Here is a 23,607-nt window from a genome sequence, read left to right as displayed (position 1 = left end):
ATGAAATTATATAGACTATAGATGCGACAAGATTTTTGGTCCAATTTTCCTGTCATTTATGTAGCATCTACAGCTCTGGACAAAAATGAAGAGACCACTTCAGTTTCTGAATCAGTTTCTCTGATTTTGCTATTTATAGGTTTATGTTTGAGTAAAATGAACATTGTTGTTTAATTCTATAAACTACGAACAACATTTCTCCCAAATTCCAAAAAAAAAAAACAATTGTCATTTAGAGCATTTATTTATTAGCAGAAAATGAGAAATGGCTGAAATAACAGAAAAAAAACATGCAGTACATATAAACCTCAAATAATGCAAAGAAAACAAGTTCATATTCATAAAGTTTTAAGAGTTCAAAAATCAATATATGGTGGAATAACCCTGGCTTTTAATCACAGTTTTCATGCATCTTGGCATGTTCTCCTCCACCAGTCTTGAGTAAATCTTATTTGAGAATGCTAGTTTAAAACAACAGCAAATGTTCATGTTTTGGGGTTATTTTTTCTTCTCTTCGACATCTCAACAAATAAAGAGCAAACACGAAGACTAAAGAAAAAAAAACTATAAAGCAAAAAAAAAAACCTAACAAGATCTAACAAAGAAGCAAAAATAAACAAACAAAGAAACAAATAAATGAAAGGTGAAAACTAACTCAAACTACCAGAAATCAGTAATTAAAGAAGTGTTACACAACAGGGTCAAAATAAGAAACTAAAGTTTAACTACAGAGACTGAGGGTCAAATACAAAAGGCACGACAGAGAACAAAGGAACACATGGGCTCTATATGCAGACTGCGAAACAGGAAACACCTAGAGAAGGAAACAAGGAGGTGGGGTAACAGATGGGACAGGTGGAAACATTAAAGGCTAGGATGGGGCTGGGGCGGAGACAAGACATCAACAAAACATGGCTAAGATGTGACACTCTTTCTTTTCAGCTTTTAAATTGGCTCCCAAACACAACTCTTATAAAAACTTTAGTTCCATTGTTTTGTATCCAAGCTAAATAATAAAACAAAAACAGAAAGAAGCCAAAGCTTTTGTGATCTTATACACGTCCAGAAAACTAATACATGAACTCGCATTGGTCTACGGTTCAAATGTCAAAAGTTCTTGTGTGAGAAAACAAACCAGCATTAGTGAGCCCCTCCCCCAAACGAGCCCAGAATTGGTCCTGGGTGACTCAAGACTCAACTTATACTGCCATTGCAACTTTGAACATGAACCTACTCAGCATTAAGCTCTTCCTCAATGCCAATGAAATGCTGTGCTTGGTATAAATAGATCTCTTACAAGTGCTAGAAGAAGATCATCACGGTCATGTTCCTTCCTCTTATATGTCTTTAAAAAAAAATCAGCCACAAAGAAAGGACGGATAAAAGCAAGCGTTGCGAACGACCTTCCGCGAGGTCTGGCTTTCATTCGCTGTTACCACAGCAACATGCAGCACCTGAACAAGGCTTACGACAATGTAACTTTTGGATTTCTTTTTCATGAGGCTTCTTGTCTCGACTCAAAATCAGCACAAAGGAAAATTTCCTTTCCTCGGGCGAAAGGAACGCTGCTGCTGTTGGGGAACACAAGGACGAGCTGCGACAGACGCCTGGGAAACCGCCTCCTTCACTAAGGCATCGGCGGAGAGCTGTGGTAATGAGAGTAGATGATGCTCTGACTGAGTGACGTGTTCATGTGTGTGTGTATCGCTGTGTGTGTATCGCTGTGTGTTTGTGGGGCATTGTTAGACAGGGTGAAGGTACATAAGCAGCATATGGTTGGCAGGCAAAGCATAAGTGTGAGGAGCAAATTGGCCTGTAATGATTTCCACAGAGGAGGAAACCTCAAGACGAATGAGACGTCAGCCGGCCTCCTTTTTTCATTCTGCCAAATTAAATGGAACAAAAGGGATTGGAGTGGCGTATGAGTGTTTTTCCTTTTTTTGAATCCCCTCTTTCGTCAAATGCTTTTCACAAATAAAAACGAATAAAAATTGAAGCTGAAGAAATACCGAGATAAAGAGAATTATCCACAGTCAAGGTTATCTCAGGTAAATCAAGGTATTCTTTTTTACCTTTCTTCTAAAGGCCGGCTGAAACATAGCCAATCCTCTCCGAATCCTCACCAAGTGCACCATCTGCTAGCACTTAACAGGAGTGAAGTCTCGAAAATCACATTTGCATTTTAGAGCCTAACATTCAGAATAAAGTCGACTTTTATAAGATATTATCCAGGTGCTACAGTAGAAGGCAAAAATCTCTCCGGCCTGAAACTGTAAAAATTCTTTGATGAAATATAACCAGTTTTCCAGTTTCAGAAGCAAGCGATTGATCACTGATTGAACACTCGCAGATGTAAAAGCGATAAACAGGTTTACATACAGTAGATACGGCTATGATGTGAACTAAAAGCCAAACACAAAATGTCTAAGGCAAATACATTGAACAAGTAAACAGTTAAAGATTGCTAACAGACAGATTAAATGCAAACAAGAACCCTCAGTATGCCCCTGAAAAAAAAAAAATCAAACAGCGAGTTTGGAAGGTTTGATCAAATGAGAAAGCTGTGTTTTAGCCAGACAGTGGTCCAAAGTACCAAACAATCTCTGGTCTTCCTGAAATCAGTGCTCTGAGGTTCACTTCAAGCTGTTCAAGCAGACTCTGTTGTGGTCTACTGCAGATGTGAAGGCTATCCACTCCTGGTGCTGCGTGTGGGGTGGTGTGACTGGTTCTTTTTTTAACATCACTGCCTTATTTCATTGTGTTATTTCCCCTTTCCATCAGTATATCCTAATAAACCTACATTGTGATATGACTGAGGTTGAGTGAGGTTTAAGACGTAAAAAGTCAAAAGCCAAAAACAAAAGGTGTAAGGAAAAGACATTTAACAAGTGAACAGTCAAAGATTGCTAACAGACAGACTAAATGCAAGCAAGAACCCTCAGTATGCAACCAAAAAGGTTGGCAGTACATTGCAAAGAAAGAAAAAAACAAATCAAACAGCGAGTTTGGAAGGTTTGATCAACTAAGAAAGCTGTCAGAGCGCTATCCAGAGTACCAAACAATCTCTGGTCTTCCTTAAATCTGTGGTCTGAGGTTCACTTCAAGCTGTTCAAACAGACTCTGTTGTGGTTTACTGCAGATGTGAAGGCTATCCACTCCTGGTGCTGTGTGTGGGGTGGTGTGATTGGCTCTTTTTTTAACATCATCTTTTTTTTAACATATTTTGTTCTTCCCCTTTTCCACAAGTATTTCCTAATAAACTCAAATTGTTTTAGGACTTGAGTTAAATTTAAAACTTAAAAAAGCTTTGGTCAAAAGCCAAAAACAGGTAAAGATTGCTAACAGACAGACTGAATGCAAGCAATAACCCTCAGTTTACAACCAAGAAGGTTTGCAATACTTCGCAAGGAAATAGACAAATCAAACATGTATTATTACACAGAGAGCTATTTATGATTAACATTTGTGTAATCTTATATACAGCTGCAAGAAAAAGAGATTTCTGTAAGTCTTTAGCTGACACTCTAGGTTTCTTCTTCACCTCATTGATCATTCTGCGCTGTGCTCTTACAGTCATCTTTACAGGACGACCACGCCATAGACCGTCTGTCTTACCGTGTACACATTAACATCAAGATTTTAGAGATACTTTTATAACCCTTTCCAACTTCTTGTAAGTGCAAGTCAACAATTCTTGGACGTAGGTCTTCTGAGAGCCCTTTTTTTGTGTGAGGCAAGATTCACATCAAGCAATGCTTCTTAAGTACAAAAAACTCAAAACTGGTGTGTGTTTTTTTATAGGGCATGGCAGCTTTAACCAACACACCCAATCTCATCACATCCTGGCTCCAATTAGCTCTTAGAAAAGCCATTAATGTAGGGGTTCACATACTTTTTCCCCTCCTCACTGTAAATGTTAACATGTTGTGTTCAATAAAACCATGCAAACATATAATATATATATATTGTGTGGTATTAGTTTGTCTATTGTTGTGACTTAGTATGCAGAAATCCAAGTAATCCTAAAAAGTGTTCACATACGTTTTCTTGCAACTGTGGTCATGGGATGGAGAATGTGGGAACTGTCTCTGATTGGCTGGAGCTGAACACATGACATAAGGTTGCGGTGAACTGTGTAGAGTGAAGGCTTTCAAGGTTATGGAAGCAAGTGGTTGGCCAGAGTGTGTAATATTTAGTTTGAAAAAGTATATAACAACTTCCACACAACAACTTGAATAAAGAAATTTCTCTTTCCTTTCTTTAATTTCCTTTTCCTTTTTTTTCTCAACAAACTTAAAGGCCTCTTTAATTTACTAGTGTGAAAAGACTGGTTCATTTTAATAAAGTGCACTTCCTTTTCAGCCTTTAAATTGCCTCCCAAACAGCGCCCATAAAATGCGCTCCTTTGGTAAATGTTAATGAAACAAGGTGGCGACTTTAATTCCGCTGAGAGAGATAAGCATTTTTTTTTAAAAAAGGATAAATGCACCTCTATTTTAAAGTGAAGCTCTTAATATAAGATGCTGCTGTTGAGTGCAGGTTTTTCTGCCGTTCTAGGCTTTAAACAGACACATGATGAATCTTATAACCAGACGTTAAGATAACCAGATTACTTATAAGCCTGTATATCCTCAATGGAGTTAAATTTCCGAGAAGGAATTTCCTGTAATCTCTTTTATTGGCTCAAAGTAAGACAGGCATGCCCACTTCATGGATGTGCCATCTTTCTCATTTTGGCTCCTTTATCTGTTTAAAAAACAAAGACTCATATATGTGTTATTGCTTTTTGAGGTTCTGTAGGTTTACACATGGATTTAAATGCATTATGAAAATGTAATTCCAGATTCTTTGAACATGATTTATTTACATTTATCTCAAATGTGCTCAATGTGTATTCTACAGCATGTGCATAAAATGACCATACCATTAGCGAATCTTAGTAATCTTTGGTGCATACATGTGTTTTAAGATGTATTTAGACTAATTATCTTTACACATTAAAGCACTTTGTAAATATACACACACACAAACACAAATAGAAAACTCTAGGTGTGTCATGCTTTTAGGCTTCCCCATTGTTCCCATGGACTCTAGAGACTCCATTTCCCATAATCCACCTCGTTATGTACCTTCAGTCATATGCTCACCATCCACCAGTTTGTCTCCACTCTGTTTGTCTTCTGTACGTACTTTGCAAAGTATTGACAACTCTGACAGGTGCATACCAAACATTATTTCCTTGTTATGTACAGTAATGTCACTACAGAGTTTTCCATCCACCAAAGTTTTTGTGAAATTTGACAGTGTGCAATAAAAAGTAAAAAAACATGTATACAGCTCTGTAAATCATTAAGAGACCACTTCAGTTTCTAAATCTATTTCTCTGATTTTGCTATTTATAGAGTAAAATTAACATTGTTGTTTTATTCTATAAACTTCAGACATTTCTTCCAAATTCAAAATAAAAATATTGTCATTTACAGCATTTATTTGCACAAAATGAGAAATCAGACCTCAAATAATGCAAAAAAACAAGTTTATATTTATAAAGTTTTAAAAGTTCAGAAATCAATATTTGGTGGAATAACCCTGGTTTTTAATCACAGTTTTTTATGCATCTTGACATGCTGACCTCCACTAGTCTTACACACTGCTTTTGGATAACTTTATGCCACTCCTGGTGCAAACAGTCAAGCAGTTTAACTTGGTTTGTTGGTTTATTATATAGGTTTTCAGTTTGGTAAAACCAAACAAACTCAATGTTTAAGCGGTCTCTTATTTTTTTAACTGTATATATATATATATGTTAAAACATTGCTAAAATCAAAATGACAGAAAACAAGATAGAAAAGATCATAGGCATCAATAGATTTGAATATTTTGTAATAGTTAAAGTATAAACAAAGTATGACATTTTTATTGCCATCTCTTTAGATAAACATAATCCCTATACCCAACTGCTGAAGGAATGATATACATGTGTTATGTGCCATCCAGTGCACTGTATATCTGTGTTATGTGGTGTGCTAAATAATTACATTATGTTATTGCCCATGCCCTTCTTTCTCTAAAGGAGACCCCAGCCACCCTACTGAGGAAACCCATTTCGGCCACTTGTATTTGTAACCTCATTCTTTCGGTCATGAATGTAGATGAGAGTAGAAACAAAGACTTGTAGATTGAGAGCTTTGCTTTATATATATATATATATATATATTATTATATTATATATTATTATATATATTTATATATTAGTCTACCTAATCTAAAGTTTATTCACATCACTGTAGTGAACTGAAACTGAAAATTATTTATTTTTTATTTATTTATTCTTAAAGAAATTCTGAATTACGCATGACTTTTAGGAAGCCCTGGCTTATCACCTCTGGTTCTGTTTTTTACTCTGGTTTTGATCTTTTAATTTTTCTGTCTGGCTCGCTTGATTCATTGTTTTATGACTCATTTTATGATTTATGTCCATCTGACACATTGTAATCTGAACAACAATGACAATTCTTATGTTGTTGAACTGTGATTGTATTTATTGTGTTTTTATATGCTGTTCTGTTTAATCAATAATGCACCATTCAGTAATGCTCTTATAATGCTCTTGCAAAGCTCTACCACTCTTAGCATCACATTATACCGTGGCTTGCCAAAGTATTCATACCCTTAAACTTTTCCACATTTTTTTTCACCTTACAACCACAAACTTTATTGAGATTTTGAGAGATAGACAAACACAAAGTATTGTAAAATTGTGAAGAGGAATGAAAATGATACATGGTTTTCAAAATTGTAATCAAATAAAAATCTGAAAACTGTGACGTGCAAAACTGTTCAGCCCTCTAAAACCCTTAATTCAAATCTGTATACAGGACAACTGTTATAAGTCATGCGCTCCACAAATATGGCCTTTATGGAAGAGTGTCAAAAAAAACAAAAAAAAAAAACATATGAATTGCTGTTTGCAGTTGCAGCAAACATGTGGAAGAAGGTTCTGTGTTCAGATGAGATCAATGCTAAACTTTCTGGCCTAAATGCAAAGCGCTATATGGGGAGGAAAGGTAACACTGCTCATCACTTTAAACACACCATCTCTACTGTGAAACATGGTGGTGGATACTTTTGCACGTCACACTTTTCATTTTTTAATTAGATATTTTTTTTTTAAACATTTATCATTTATATTCCACTTATTCATTCCACTTATGCAATACTTTGTGATTGTTTATCGGATAAAATCTCAATAAAATACATTTTACAAGTTTGTGGTTGTAATGTGGAAAAGTTCAAGCTGTATGAATACTTTTGCAAGGTGAAATCGGAGCTGTTACGAATGAGCATGCTTGCACTATATGAATACTCTTTTTTAGAATCGCAATTTCTAAATAACCTTCCTCCAACACTTGTGTGTATGTGTGCCTGATTAGCATCACATCCAGGAGGTGGCAAGATTGGCTGACGGCACCCCTCTGGTGCAAGAAATCAAATCGTGCCGTATGTGCAGAAGCTAATCTGACTTTAATCCCAGAATCTGAGTGAAGGGAAGTCACTGTGTTCACACTTAGCATGTGACTGCTTTCACATACAGCATGTGCATATATGGATGCTCACGCCTGTATATTCTACACTTTATACAGGCTAAAGCCTACTATAGCTCCCAACAAACCTCATACTCTTCTTTTTTTAGACTCTCTATGCTGAATGTGAGATAAAATTGTCTGATATGGGCAAAATTCATTAAGAATCCCTGCCTTAGGACTCCATCCCCCAGCATACATCTGTCTCTATCACATGTCCGGACTCAACCAATAATTTACCCTTATCCAGAGTGACTTACAACAGTGTTTCGTTGTTTACTTCAAAATATCCATAGCTAATTTGTAGAGACTAGGATCAAGAGATACACAAAGCTTGATCATGTTTAGAACCCTAGGAGAAAATATGAGTCTTCATTCAGCGTTTGAAGACAGCGAGTAACTTTGTTCTGCTGTTTTGACACACAGTGGAAGTTCGTTCCACTTGGTGCTCCAGCACAGAGAAGAGTCTGGATGTTTGGTTTCTGTTGGTTTTGAGGGATGGAGGTTCGAGCCGAGCCGAACTGGAAGCTCTAAGAGCTCTTGGTACAGATCTGGCTTTAACCATTAACATCAAGTAGGAAGGAGCTGGACTGTTTTGGCATTTGTAGGCCAATCAGATTGATAAATTGCCCTTTAGTCTCTACATAAACCCAGCATGTTTCATTTTTTGTCTATCAATGCCTTCTATTTTTATCTTTCATCTTATAGTAAACAACTGCATATCCAGGGCTCTCAAGTTTTGAAGTTTGGTGGGAATGAGATTGGTTGGGGGGTGGTGGTGGGTGCGCTCAGTTCTTCTTTAGTTGTACCAAAGGGGGGAGGGGGGGTGGGGGGGGTTGATGTTGGCGGTGTTCTCCTTGAGTTGTTCACCGGCGTGTGTTTCAGAACTTTCGAATCGGACAGTTCTTCACACCTGACACTCTGGCTGAAACTCCACCCACTTTGACTAGTTCTGCCTAACAACAGAGCGATCTATACTCTGATTGGCTCAACGAGAGTACATTATAATATACAGCCGATGGATTGGCAAGCGTGAGAAATAACATGTGTGGCGTGTGAGCGTGTGAACTCGCTGAGGTGCGTGTGTCACACACTCAAAGCGTGAGACTTGAGAACACTGTGCATATCCTAAACTATTTATGCGGTTTAAAAATAAATTGAATATTTAATTTAGTACCACACACTAAAGTCAAACAAACAACAAAATAAATCAACACAGAATGATTCTACTGTTAATCTACCACCTGTACAGCAGTGGAACACACTCCTTCATGATATATGCATACGACAAAGGCTTTTTGGGGTCAAAATAAATCAAATGTGCCAGATGCTATGCTTTATTTTTCATATGCACATGAATAAATGCTGTGTTAGGTTATAAAACATAGCAGAGGGTTTCATTTCTGACAGTTCCACTTTAGTGCTAAAGCACTGAGCATCCATAATCAGAGGTAAAGTAAAAGTCTACCATGGAGCAAAACACACTAGAAATAACCTGCAGTCTCATACAGAAGCACGGAGTACAGCCAGGCTGGGATTTAATGTATTTAATGTATGTAGTAGCACAGTGGTGGTGTTATATTTATAGTGGTGTTATATTTATAGTGGTGAACAGAAGGATATGTTGGTGATTCCCTTCAAAGATCTCAGTAATACACAGTCAGATGTGGGTCTATTTGGTAGAGAGGTGCTGATATATAATCTAAATCTCTGGTCTTATTTAGTTTTCCATATATAGAGAAATCATGGATTTGTGGAGCTTTCTAATTATGTCATTCCTCTTTACTGATAGTGGGTTGAGGCAGTTTTGGGGAATTTTTAATGCCTCTAGTTGCAGAATAGATTTTCATACAGGAGGACATCATAATACCTGCCTTGATAAGTACCTTAGTAAATGTTATCAAACCATTGGCTGGTAATTAGGTGTAAATTATATCTTAAATTAAGTTTTATAAAGACCCTCTATTCTGAAGTGCTATGCATATTTTGGACAAAAAAAAACATTACATTACAAAAAATTACAAAAAATGCAAACCTCAAGTGAACTCTGAGACATTACAATTATAATGGGAAGACCCATATCAGCCCAGGCTAAGTTATAAGGTTTGATTTAGTGTGTAAAGTTGAACACTGGCCAGTATGCTCAAGTCAAGTCAAGGCCACATGAATGAATTATAAGAGTTAGAATGAGGTCTAATAGCAGATGGCCAGATTGATGGGACATTCCATTTCTGAAGTTGTGTAGGCCTTTAACATTCCTCAACACAAAATATCACATGTAATAGGAATTAAAATTAATTATTAAAATTAAGTTAAAATTAAAATGCATTATTACCATTGTGATTTCTGAGGCTGGTAACTCTGATGAACTTATCCTGTGGAGCAGAGGTTAACTCTTGGTCTTCCTTTCCTGGCTTACCTGATGAGAGCCAGTTTCATCATGTTCACAATGTTTCTGATGGTCTTTGTGACAGCACTTGAGGATACTTTTATAGTTCTTGAAATGATTTGGTTGACAGCCCTTCATTTTTTTTAAAGCTCACCTTCCGCGAAAATCCGATTTTTCTTGTTTTTTGTGGAATACAGTAGGTCTCTCCGAGTTGAATGTGTACACCTGCACATTAAACTGTTTTGCAGCCCCCATTGTCTGCAGGAGCTAAGCAAAGAAATCCCCCCTCCCCCCCTCCGAAAAACGGGTGAATTTTGAATTATCTTTCTGCCAACGTAGGCAGAAACTCACAGACCAGCCCACCTTGGCTCGAGAAACTCCCAGAGGCGGAGCTGAAGCGACGCAACATCACCGCTCATCAGTTAGGAGGTGGGAGGCAGTGAGCGGCAGAGCGGCGGAGGGGCGTCGCAGTGCTCCTAGCCAATCAGAGGAGAGATATTTGCATGCTGTTTGCATGTATGAATATTCAAGCTGCAATCCAGTCATTTTGGACACACCCCTAAAACAGTCCATTAAAAAAGAGCTATACAGAGACACCTGAGCACTTTTTTTTTTACAAAAACGGCTCACATGTCATTCATTCATACTAGAGACCACAACTAGACATTTTAAAATGAAAGAAAAAACGACGGAAGGTGAGCTTTAACTGAAAGACATTCCAGGACTACCAGTGATGTAAGTAATGTGTTACTTAGTACTCTTAGACTCTAATCTGGCCATTTTCTTCAGGAACGAGTAATCTAACACACTGCAGTTTCCAATTCAGTAATCAGATTAAAGTTACAGGCGTTTCTGATAAAGTGGCCAGCGTGTGGGCACATTTGTTTGAACACGTGCGGGCCGGGTCCCAGCAAAAGGCAGGTGTGTGAGTGTGAGAGTAGTGAGCGAGGGCTGCTCTCTGCAGGGTTGGTTGTGCATCCTGTGCGTGCGGAGCGGGGGGGTGGGAACGAGGCTGTCACTCACGTGATTAATTAGATGGAAATGACCCTCTATCATGCAGGAGCGGCACTCGGGATTAGACAAATGGATCGGCTCTTATTTGCATTGTGGCAGATGAACTTTAGCAGAATGCAGAGCAGATGTGACCTAGGCTTTGTCTTCTTCTTCTCCCTCCTCTCCATTCTTCTTCTTCTCTGTTTCTCTCCCTCTCTCAAGAACATGTTTTTCTCAGCCTCCTCCGATCAATAGCCATCCATCCATCTCCCCAACACTCAGGCTCTGCCCTCGCTCTCTCTTCTCAAATGATTGAAGCCAAGGCTGACCCTTCTTTCCTGTGGGACATCAATTATAAAGGCTGGCCCGGCCTGTTATGGGTCGTAAAAAAAAAAAAAGTTGAAGGTGCGATAGATTATGAATCATAGCTCATGGGAGTTTAACAGAGAAATACTACAGAAAGGGAAGAGTAATGATATGATATTAAGTAAGCCTGCCAAGGGAATACAGCACAAACAGCAGCAACTTATACCGTTAAGGCCACATAACAGAGCTGGAGCCTTCAACTCACAGTCTCAGAGTTAAAAAAAAAAAAATTAGGGTAAATAGGGTAATAAATATTCACTGTCAATTCTGTGCTCAACGTGGCCAGCAGCGCACACAAATAAAAGCTTCTGGCACCTCATTCTACAGCAGCGTGTTAGAACTTAAAAACAGGTTCACTCCAATTACACATTTATAACTTATGCAATATAAAGTACGGCACGTCATAAATTAATACCATCAATAGCTCCGGCCGAGCGCTATGGCGAACAAGGCTAAAAGAGTCATAGGCCACAGCAGCTAATCCCATATATTTAATTAATGACCTCTTCATGGCGTGTAAGAGGGTTTCTTGTACAGTGGTCTGTTTCACTTTAGCTGCTGTGAAGTTTATTCAACCAAGAATTCAGTAGATCAGAATTTAGAAGATGTGCAAACACACATCATCTTATCTAGTCCTTTAGAAAATTATTGACAATAGAAACGATCTGCTCTGGAGCAGATTCTGTAAAAATGAACCTATTGGAACCTATTGCCACTATGTCTAATCTCAGGTGTGGTCTAGAGCAGGGATTCTCAACCTTTTCTACCTTACGGCCCACCTGTTTACAACTTGAAAGCATCAAGCCCTCCGCCCCCCCCCCCCCAAAAATAAATAAAAATAAAATAATAATAATAATAATAATAATAATAATAATAATAATAATAATAATAATAATAATAAAATATCTTAAACAGAGTATAATCAACTTTACCCTGAAACGGTGATTTAGGCTTTCCAAATATAGTACATGAACTTCTTACTGGGAACATGCTCTAATATTGTGCTTCCTTTGTTCTGTAGGCCATGAGTTTGAGACTCCTGATTTATAGTGCTCACTACAGACTACTGTCTTTCTCTGAGAATGAGCCTGCAGACCCCTAGAGGGTGCTTTGCGGCCCCCTGGTGGTCCGCGGCCCCCCGGTTGAGAAACCCTGATCTAGAAAGCTTTATAAAGCCCTCAAATACTTTGAGCTATAAAGCAATGGAGGAACTGTGTTCTCTGGAAAGATGGTGCTCCATCCAAACCTTTGAGATTTGCGGATTTTGGAAGTTGGTGATGAGGTAGGGTGATAGGGTCATCATTCACCATACTGATCTCAGTATTGGTCTTTTATTGCAGTGCTCCAAAATCTAGTACAAACAGTTCTCCCTTGTTGATACATTTAATTTCAAAGGAAAACAATTAAAATAACAATGAAAGAGCAAGTGTCCCAATAATTTTACCATATAGTGCATTTCCATGACAGACCAGACAGTCAAATTACCATTATTTGGCCAGTAACTTTGCACTGAAAAAAAGGATGAGTAAAATTTACTTTAAAAAGGTTTCGCAACTTTCTGCATTTGCTTTTTTTAAGTAAATTTAATTTCAGATAAATTTAAGTAACTTCAACTCGGTTTCAAGACTTAACTGTTAACTAAAACAAAAACTGTATAACTAAAAGAAAGGATTGATTCAGCAAAAATAAATAAAGTAAAGTTTACTAAAAGAAAGGATTGACAGAAGTTCAGTTCACTTATTTACTCTATGTAACATTTAAGTCTTGAAACCGAGTTGAAGGTACTTAAATTTATCTGAAATTAAATTGCTTGCAGAAAGTTGTGAAACTTTTTTAGGTAAATTTTACTCATTATTTTTTCAGTGTGCACAGGTTATCCTACAATCTGCTTGTTTGTACCTTCTCTGTCCATTCTTTCAGCTCCACTGAGCATTTAGGAGAACTTTGTAGTTTTATAATTATGGACAGTAGTCCAGTATCTGTTTTTCTACATTCATAATTACCCACCCAATTTTATCACCCTGTTCTTCACGGTTCACCACAGAGCAGCTGTTATTTGGGTGGTGGGTAATTCTCAGCACTGCAGTAACAATGGTATGGTTTGTTGATACCAGACTGAAGTGACTCAAATCTTTTGTGATTTTTTGCTCAATGTGGGTCAGATCTGATTTTTTCATGGCTGTGTGAACGTGCCAAATCTGTTTTTTTTTTTTTTTTAATGAGATTTGAGTCACTTTCATATGTGGTCCTAAATCAGATACATATCTGATCCACTGACATTCGACATGAATGAGAACGGTCAAATTGGAATTAATGCGTCTTTTTTTTTTTTGCTTTAACACTGCGCTACGTGCTTTTCTCTCGTACCCACACTCTATCTCTTGGTGCAGCTGTGCAGCTATAGCTGCAAAAACAGCAAAAGCAAACCACCTGGCCTTTTTTCACCTCCTCGACCTGAACATTAGTCACTTCAGACTAGCTGTTTGCTGTCTCTCCACTCCAGCAAAAGATGCTCCACATATGAGCTGCTAATGAACGCATCCGTTTCCCTTTATAAAGCTACGAGTCGTCTCTCAAATAGGAGTTTTTTTGTCATTGGTAAAGAAGGTGAAGGTGAAGATGTTTATACACGAATTAATATGCTTGTGTGAGACATTTCAGGTATAGATTTGTTCACATTACACACAGATACAGATCATTTACATTTGTAAATGTGAACCTTCAGGATTTGAGCAGTGTGACTTGTAATGTGAACGTAGTCTTAGTGTGTTGTAGTGCTTGTATGAGTGGATCAGTGTTCCCTCACTGTCCTTCACTCTATTAGAAACTCCTATACCTATAGTGAGACTTAGGTGTTTATACACTCCAGCAGCACTGCAGCAGCTGCTGTGTCTCAACTACTTGTACCGGCACTACAGTTATTACCTGCTCTGTGGTGGTTCTGCGGGGTCTTGACCTTTGAAGAACAGGGTAAAAGGATGCAGTGAAACAGATACAGAGCTACAGTCTATAATTATAGAAAGTGCTCTTATATGGTAAATGCTTATAAAATGGACAATAAATGCAGAAACAAGGCCCATTGGCTTCTATTATAAGCGAGTTCCCTGTCAACGCCACTCCCTCATTTTTTTTTTATATTTGGTATTTATGCACAAGTGCTTGCAAGTGTGTGATTATAAGCCTCACAAATGATGACCATCCATTTGTTTTTAATTACGCTGAATGAAATGGATGTTAGTGTTGGTAATTTGAGCTTTTATACTCTGACAGAGCTGTAGACTGGCCGTGAATGCCGATGCTTCTGTTAAGCACTTTTAGAAACACAAGAGGCCACTTCATCCCGGCACAGCTTGGGAGAGACCATTTGCACAAGGGTAAAACCTCTCTGGTTTATTGTTTGAGGGAAGACACCACATGTTTATGCTTAGTGTGAATGGACTGATTGTTGTCATTGAATTAATTGTGTGGATTTGAGTTAATGGTCATTTGCCACTGTTTATATCAGACAAGGTCTTGTTAATAGTGTGGGAGATTTATACTTAAAAAAAGTACAAAGCTTGTCTCTGTACCCATGTTTTTGTAGCAGTAACATTTATTAAGATTATGAACATTATCATCAACTGAATGTGTGTCAAGAACTTGATGATCCAAAATTATCTGGCATTCAAAATTAAAAAAAAAATAAATATTTTATATTAGTTTATTAGTACAGTGATACAGAATAGCAAATGTACCTTTGGCTGGTTCAGTGGTACAGATCTGTACTTCCCTCTGTTAGGAAAGGCTTCAGAGGAAACACATCTGACCCTATGAAAACCAGTATGATACCTTTTACCTCTTGAGACCCAGCGTCCTCATATGAGGACATTCCATTTCTGCTTCTCTGCACCATTATCCTTATTTCTTTTTAAACGTTGACCCTTTAGCCTTATATGGAGATACTGCCCATACTATTTAGTGGTCACATGACAACAATATACTTAAGTGATTAAAAACAAGATGGCGAGAATCCCAGTCAAAAGTTTCTACAGCCAGGTAACAAATATCATAGATTTTTATGTTTGAAACTAGGTTATTTACTTTCCGTAAAAAGAAAAAAAAAATAGTTTTTGGACTAATTGGGTCCTTTTGATCCCAAATGGCTAGTTTATTTTATTTTATTTTTTTTGCAAAAACGCTTCCTATACAAAGAAAAAGTTACGATTCTATGTTTATTTTTTTATACTTTTTAGATACTTCTAAATAGATAGAACAAATAAAAAATGCACAAAAATCTAAAGTCCGGGTCTAAGGAGGTTAAAGTTATAATTATTAAAAGTGTACCTTTTAACTACAAGAAAGTACTTATAAAGTACCTCAGTTTTTACCTCAGTGTGTATACAGATTAATACCTATATAATGATGTTCCATAATAAAGCATTGTAGTCAAACACCCAGCAATAATGAAAATACCAATGTGGTACAAATAGTTAGTGCAGTATATAACAATAAAGTGTATTGTTGTCTGATTTATGTTGTTTCCCACCATTTGGAATGCGAGATCAGTTGCCTAGCAACAACCTAGCAACACCTTAACAACCACTTAACAGCAACAATGTGGCTTGCATTTTGAAACAATGTATCAATTTCCACGAAACATCATAGCAATCACATAGGAGGATACTAGAGCAACCACCTATCAAGACCATAGCAAACAAGGCCAATTGGTACTTTTGGCAGTGTGTGCAGTGTGCCAAGTCCTGCTGGAAAATGAAATCTGCATCTCCATAAAAGTCATCAGCATGTGGGAAAACAAAACTGCACTGACTTTAGACTTGATAAAACACAGTGGATCAACACCAGCAGATGACAGACGTGACTCTCCAAACCATCACTGATCATCAGTAAATTTTACATTTCATTTGGTAATCAAGGAGATCAGAGTCTGGAGGAAGAGTGAAGAGACACAGTTCAAACTTCTTGAGGTCTAGTGTGAAGTTTCCACCAATCAGTGATGGTTTGGAGAGACATGTTATCTGCTGGTGTTGATCCACTGTGTTCTATCAAGGCATAATGATCAACAATAAAATAAATAAAGACTTAAAATAGTAAAAATCGGTTTTGTAATACATCTATATAATATATGACTTTTACATTTTGAAATATACTTTTTGAAAAGTAACTTTTCAATGATAGAATTCAAATTCTTTTAGATACGTATGTCACACAATTTAGAAAAATCATAAAAAATTAGGAAAAAGCGCATTAAATGAGAAGTGGTGTGATCAAATGTTGACTGGTACTGTATCTTTGGAACAGAACAAGGTCACCATGAACTATTTAATTTGATTGCAACTCTAGATCCTCCAAGTTCTTATTAAACTATTTGATTATATAGTTTTCAATTGTCCACCCTGTCATTGGGTTGTCCAAGCTGTCGTGCTGATTGCCATGGACACATGCATAAAATTAATGTATGAGGAGATTGGGCTGGGAAAACATGACTTCTGAAAAAAAAAAGTTTAAAAAGTATTTTTTTATAATGTTTTGGAGCGCCAACAGGCATGGGACTCTGATAATGACCCTCTCTGGTGTGTGCTTAATGTATATGGATGTGTAAAATCTTCATGTGGCCTGATTGGCTGATTAGCTATTCCGTTTGCGAACTACACCATTTGCCAGCATGAGTATATTAGCGCTTGTAAACGATGAGTTTTGCATTTCATGACAGCGTCATGTTTCATTAATTGCAGAGAAATCTGCACTTGCATAAAAAATGTTTCCGTGCACTCGGTATAACACAGATATCAAGCTGCGGATTTCTCAGCGGCCCTCTTATTAGCCGTTTTTCATAGGCGCCGTTATGGATGTCACTGCGGAACGCGTGCCATTAAATTATATGAGGAATGATAGCAGATGCTTCTCTCTCGCAGGCGCGGCAGTGTGCCCGCGAGTTGCTGCAGGGAACTTGCGCCATTCCGGCGCACCTTCAGCGTTGTAGGCGTGGGTGCTGGTTCTCCCTGTTTTTCAATTATACCATTCATTTTTAATCACTGCTCCCAAATGTCCCTGCATTTAACCGGATCCTGTGGGGAGCGAGATTGGTGGTTTTAAGTGGAAAATCTTGATGCTTGCAGCATTAGCCCCCTCTGTTTGACTTAATTAGTCATTATCACAGCTTGTTGAGAAATCCACCCAATCTGCTAGAGCTAAGATGATAATTTTAGTGCAATATGCAGCGGGAAATAATTCCACATGCATTCAGCCAAGAACCCATTCTAATCACAACTGGTCATTAAAGAACGCCGCAACCAGTATTTTTATTTTCCTGTCCATGTCCATTCTGGCTGGAGGACAAGTTTTCCTACTGTGCTGCTCTGCATAATTAAAGCCTCCAAGTGGTATGAAGTGATTACAGTTAGAATTTTTCACTATAAAAAATGCCGCTGATTATGAGTAGGTGTATGCCTAGTGTATCTCTGTATGCCTGGTATTAGACACATACACTAAATAAATAACTGAATGAATTAATAAAAACTGCCCAGAACATGAGACATATCTCTAATTAAATATTGATAAAGCTACACGCTACATCTTACAGCGTAAGAGCTTTTAATGATTAGTCTATAATCACAATTCATAATGAACTTCATGACCGTCGACCTCTGCGTGAACTCCAGGCTTCCTCCAGTCTGACTTTAACGTCCCTACATATTGAGTGAGTTGATAATTCCTATATCCTCTTGAGACCCAGCGTCCTCTTATGAAGACATTCCATTTCTGCTTCTCTGCACCATTATACTTAATTTTTTTAAAAACGTTGACCCTTAAGCCTTATATGGAGATACTGCCCATACTATTTAGTGGTCACATGACGACAATATACTTAAGTGATTAAAAACAAGATGGCGAGAATCCCAGTCAAAAGTTTCTACAGCCAGGTAACAAATATCATACATTTTTATGTTTGAAACTAGGTTATTTACTTTCCGTAAAAAAAAAAAAAAAGGTTTTGGACTAATTGGGTCTGTCTGATCCCAAATGGCAAGGTTATTATTATTATTATTATTTTTTGCAAAAATGCTTCCTATACGAAGAAAAAGTTATGTTTCTATATATTTTTTATACTTGTTAGATACTTCTGAATAGATAGAACAAATAAAAAATGCACAAAAAGCTAAAGTCCAGGTCTCAGGAGGATATTGCTATATCTAAAACCAAAAAGACTCATCTTGGACCTTTTCCACTGTGCATAATTTATAATACTTCTATTATCTGTGTCTTTATTAGGATCTAGTATGTATGTAAATGTTGTGACTTCACTGTGAACTAATTACAAGAGATAAGAAAAAGTGTACTTGTTTTTTAATTCTGTACTTCAGTAGTTGAACTAAACTACGTTTAGTTTTGGTTTCACATTGTTTTTAGTTTAATACGTGGACTAGAACCTTCTTTTATTTCATTGATATCACCTACCTGGGCTGTGTCTAAGGCCGTTTTCACACCAGCACTATTTGCTCTGGTTAAAACAGACTCTGGTTTGTCTGTACCCTTAATGTGGTTTGATTGAGCAGATGTGAAAACAGTAATCGTACTCTGGGATCAGACCAAAACAACTGGACCAAGACCAGCTAGTGGAGCTGGACTCGGCCCGATCCCAAACGAACTCCGGAACAGTTTGCTTGTGCTCATAAGGTGCAGTTTAATCTGATCTATTAGGGAGATAAAGTTAATTAGCACAGCTATGAACAAACGCTGTCTCTGCTCCATGCTGTTTATGTACACATGCATGGTCTGTGCTGCGTTCACTGCTCACAGGCTCACCACTCCGTTTACTAAGTGTACAGCTGCACTGCACGTCTCATTGAAAACACTGTGTTTGAAATATATATATTTTTTAAATATAGTTGATTACTTTATTATTCATTGCATTTATTTAAAATATATATATAAAACCCAATCATTGCATTCATTTTGTTATTTTTATGTGTTTTTGTGAATTTTGCTGCTAAAGTTTTTGGCTTCTCTTTGGCTGGAATCTCTTGTTTTCTTCTGCTTCATTTTGTTCTTCTATATGTCTATAATCTGCGATTTTGATTGCAGATTTTATATTTTTGTGTAAAACTTTTGGCACAATTTGAACTCTATAAAAAATCTCCTTACCAATTTTTCATGCATTTTTAGTGTACATAGACAAAATACTCTCAAACACAAACAGCATGTGATGTATTAAGTTCACTGTCAGTTTTAAAACATCCAAACATCCCTCATACATAAGATATAATAACACTGGATGATCATATTTATCTAATTAATGGAAAGTGTTTGGGTATGAAATTGCATCTACCTACAATCTAATCATCGCTCTTGGGAAAAGGAACATGATGAATGAGATGAGTGACAGGACAGGGACACTTCAGGTGAGCCAATCAGTTAGTTATTAATTGGTAACACTGCTCCTTTGGCCCCGCCCCTAGAACCAGTACCAGGCTGTTTCACCCGCAGTTACATCACTATGACCACACCTCCATATGATGCATCCACATTCACAGTAGGTATGAACCAGCCTTTAGATGCTGCCTGACTTCTAAACCCCAGGAAAAAAATGCATTATATTGGAATAATAAAATAAGAAAATCTTCTATTACATTCAGAATCTTGATGCTTGTGCGCTTTTAGATAACCTTTGGAATAAGAACACTGGAGTGCTTGAAAATGTCACTTATTTATAGAGCAAATTGCAGGTTTTCCTCCACAGCGCAGCCAATAGATTTGTCAAATAAAACACTAAAAATGAAGCGATATGTTCACCAACACTTTTCAGCTGGACTCCAGACCCTTAGATATGCACACTGCATATCTGTAACAGCTGGTGCTTAAAAAAAAGATCCTAGTCCTAAAGATAAGGAACCTTTTTTAGTACCTTACAGATCGCTTTTTGCTTCGTTACTGAATCCGACTGTGTTGTTGAACTAATTGAAATTCAATAGGTTGGAAACGCAACAGTTCATTTATCACCATGGTAAAATTAGCTCATCCATCCCAAGGATTCCCACTCCCTGTTTGGTACACGCATGTCAGACAGGCCAGAGAAACTACAGATGACATTTCCTAACACATATTAGTCATAAAACAGCAGAATAAATGAAGGTAATCTAGTGGCCATATGCCTGTATGATGTGTGAGTGTTATGTTAGCAAGGTTCTGTTGAGGAGTCAAAATTTGGTTTGGTCACGGGTGGAGCTTCACTTGGCATTTATCTAATGCTCTTATCCAGAGTGACTTACAAGTTTATTTCTATTACAGAGGTGGACCAATGTAGTGTTAGGAGTCTTGCCCAGGGACTCTTACTGGTGTAGCACACCACAGAATTGAGTCACGCAGACCTAAAATTGAACCCTAGTCTCCCACATGATGTGGTAGCTCACTACCAGGGGGTGGTGTTATCCACTGCCCCACACCAACCACCAGTGGGGCCGCTTGGGAAAGTGTTAATGATGACCTAACTGTAGTACACCGGAAAAAAATGGTAATGGAGTTTTTAATGGCTTTTGGTTTTACCTAAAGAAAATACAGCTCTGGAAAAAAATTAAGAGAACACTTCAGTGTCTGAATCAGTTTCTCTGATTTTACTATTTATAGGTTTATGTTTGAGTAAAATGAACATTGTTGTTTTATTCTATAAATTACGGACAACACTTCTCCCAAATTCCAAATATAAATATTGTCATTTAGAGAATTTATTAGCAGAAAATGAGAAATGGCCGAAATAACAACAAAAGATGTAGGGCTTTCAGAGGTCAAATAATGCAAAGAAAACAAGTTCATATTTATAAAGTTTTAAGAGTTCAGAAATCAATATTTGGTGGAACAACCCTGGTTTTTAATCACAGTTTTTATGCATCTTGGCATGTTCTCCTCCACCAGTCTTACACACTGCTATTGGATAACTTTATGCCTTTACTCCTGGTGCAAAAATTAAAATTCAAGCAGTTCAGTTTGGTTTGATGACTTGTGATCATCCGTCTTCCTCTTGATTATATTCCAGAGCTTTTCAATTTGGTTAAATCAAGAAACTTATCAGTATTTTTTTTTTCCTGAGCTGTATATCAGTGTTCTGGCATGACTTTAAAGACATTTTTGTGTGTGTATGTGTGTTGAGAAAAATGTGTGTGGGTGTACTTCTGAAAATATTGAATTGAATATTTGACGATTTGATTAAGAAGAAGAACAAAACCTGTGCAAATGTTATTAATGTGTCTTCATTGTTCACTAATTGGAAGGAATGTCTGGATACGCTGATGTGCAATATGATGTATGAATTAATATGCGAGAGCACGCTTTGATAAGTTCATTTTCATTCAGCACACAGCTCCATATGGCCGGCAGTGGCTTACTGTGCCTGTACCCTGTTCATGGCTGTGTCGAGCTTTAAATTGGTCACCTAGGAGTCATTCTGCTGGGCGACGTTCATTTGTCTTTTATTGGCTAATTACAGCCACCGGCAGCACACTGAGATATAGGATGCATGACCACCCAGTGCTAACGAACATGCCACCGCACACACACATGCATACACACACACACACACACACACGCTTGGCTATGATTCAGGGCGGCGTATTATAAGCTGTAGTTAAGTGGACTCCTGGGTGTGGGGTATTGTCTTTTCTCCGCTGTCATACGGGCCTTGTTTTCTCAGAATATAAAATATCTAATGATGATGAACCTTGATTACCACTGCAGACGCTAGCGTTCCGCCGAAGCGCCGAACAGTGTGGGGGGAAGCAATTTAGCTCTGGCTCAAAGTCTGTCTCCCATGGAGACCATCCCCGTAGTGCCTGGTGTGCTAATCAATGTCATTAAAGTACTGACAGGTGCTGAATTCTAATAGAACCCATTCCACCTATGTGTACGCCTGTGTGTGTGTGTTCTCCATCCTAATAGAACCGATCTAATCACAAATCAGACATTCTGATCAGATTAGCCTCATTTGTCTGGGTTCCTGCTCCGTGTCAGGGACTATCCGTCAAACCCCCCCCCCCCCCCCCCCCTTTCAACACCCTGTCTGCCGTCAGCAGGACTGAAAGAAGCTGCGAAAACTGTCAGTTTAAGCCGTTTTTGGACTTAATGCTACTTTACAGTAGTCTTCCCTTCTTATGAAGCTTTTGCTGAAGTGCTAATGTATATCTTGTTGCCTTTTCTTTCCATGTTATCGCTATCCAATGAAAAACAAGCATCTCCAAAACAGCGGCCCTGTCCGGAAAGTTTTGGTACTCCTCCTTTCCTACCCTGAAATAAAGTGAAGGAATCGAGGAGAGGAGAGGAGAGGAGGAGGAATGGAAGAAAGGAGCTGTAATTGGTAAAATGGTACAGCTGATCCCATTTAGATAGGATGTTGACTACCGATTAAATAAGCCAATCACAACGCTCACTTTCAGCACATGCCGGATACAGCCCAGCCAATCACAGCTTCTGGATAGAGCTCTGCATACAAAAATAAAAACGAGAAATCAATAAACACAATATCAAATTCTAAACATCATAACTTAATACAGCCTGATTAGCCTGAACATTCTGACAGTATGATGTAGTTTAAAACAATAAACACATAAATATTTTGTGCAATGAATTCTTGTGTGAGATTTCCTTATAGAGGAGACCCAAAGTGAATGAATTAATAACTGATATGCTTTAGATAACAAAGAGAGAGTCATATTGCATCAGCAAAAGGCTCGTTTCCTTTATTCATGACAGACATTTTAACAGCGTTGATTGTGAATTAAACAAAAAAAAAGTGTCTTATAATTGTGTAGGTTTGCTCACAGCCTTCTACCAATGCATATATTCAGTAATCTGCAGGAACAGATAAAATGACACCTGTTCTACAACTTTCAACAGTCTTTATAAACTGTTAAAATGATGTTAACGTCTCCATTTTCGTGTGCTCTGTGGGCGTGGATGCAGTGATGTCATTTGAAAATCCCTAAAAGTCTTCTGGAGTAGGATGCTCTCATGTATCCTCTGTTGGAAGCTTCTTTGAGGAGGATTTTAAGCGGCTTCTTTCGTCTCCTACGGTATTCGGACAGGCAGCAAAAATGGCGTCACAAAATCAGTTTCCGGGTCACGGAGGAGAGGAGGAGGATCGATAGGAAAAAAAAAAAACACTTTTGCGGTTTCTGGACGCAGCCAGCAACTTTACAGGAGAGAAGTAAAACCTACTTATCCTACAATGGAAGTCAATTGAAAAAAACTTGAGGTATTTTTTTTAGAGAGTTTCTTTTGGTCCATACAGTA

The 23,607-nt window shown here is 37.8% G+C and overlaps 2 protein-coding genes across 2 annotated transcripts in view; one reads left to right on the top strand and one right to left on the bottom strand.

Annotated features, from left to right (window-relative positions):
- Positions 1-3,684, bottom strand: part of LOC111194722 (vitellogenin-like) — a 291,932-nt gene extending 288,248 nt beyond the window's left edge. Inside the window, exon 1 of the mRNA XM_022679416.2 lies at positions 3,680-3,684. The gene's annotated coding sequence lies outside the window, so the exon portion shown is untranslated. The remainder of the gene's footprint in view (positions 1-3,679) is intronic.
- LOC111194747 (zinc finger protein 804B) overlaps positions 1-23,607 on the top strand; it is a 262,097-nt gene that overhangs the window by 128,420 nt on the left and 110,070 nt on the right. The gene's annotated exons all lie outside the window — the stretch shown is intronic.

This window comes from Astyanax mexicanus, chromosome 1 (assembly GCF_023375975.1).
Source record: "Astyanax mexicanus isolate ESR-SI-001 chromosome 1, AstMex3_surface, whole genome shotgun sequence".
In the NCBI taxonomy this organism is placed as follows: domain Eukaryota; kingdom Metazoa; phylum Chordata; class Actinopteri; order Characiformes; family Acestrorhamphidae; genus Astyanax; species Astyanax mexicanus.
This window is presented reverse-complemented; position numbering and strand designations above follow the sequence as displayed.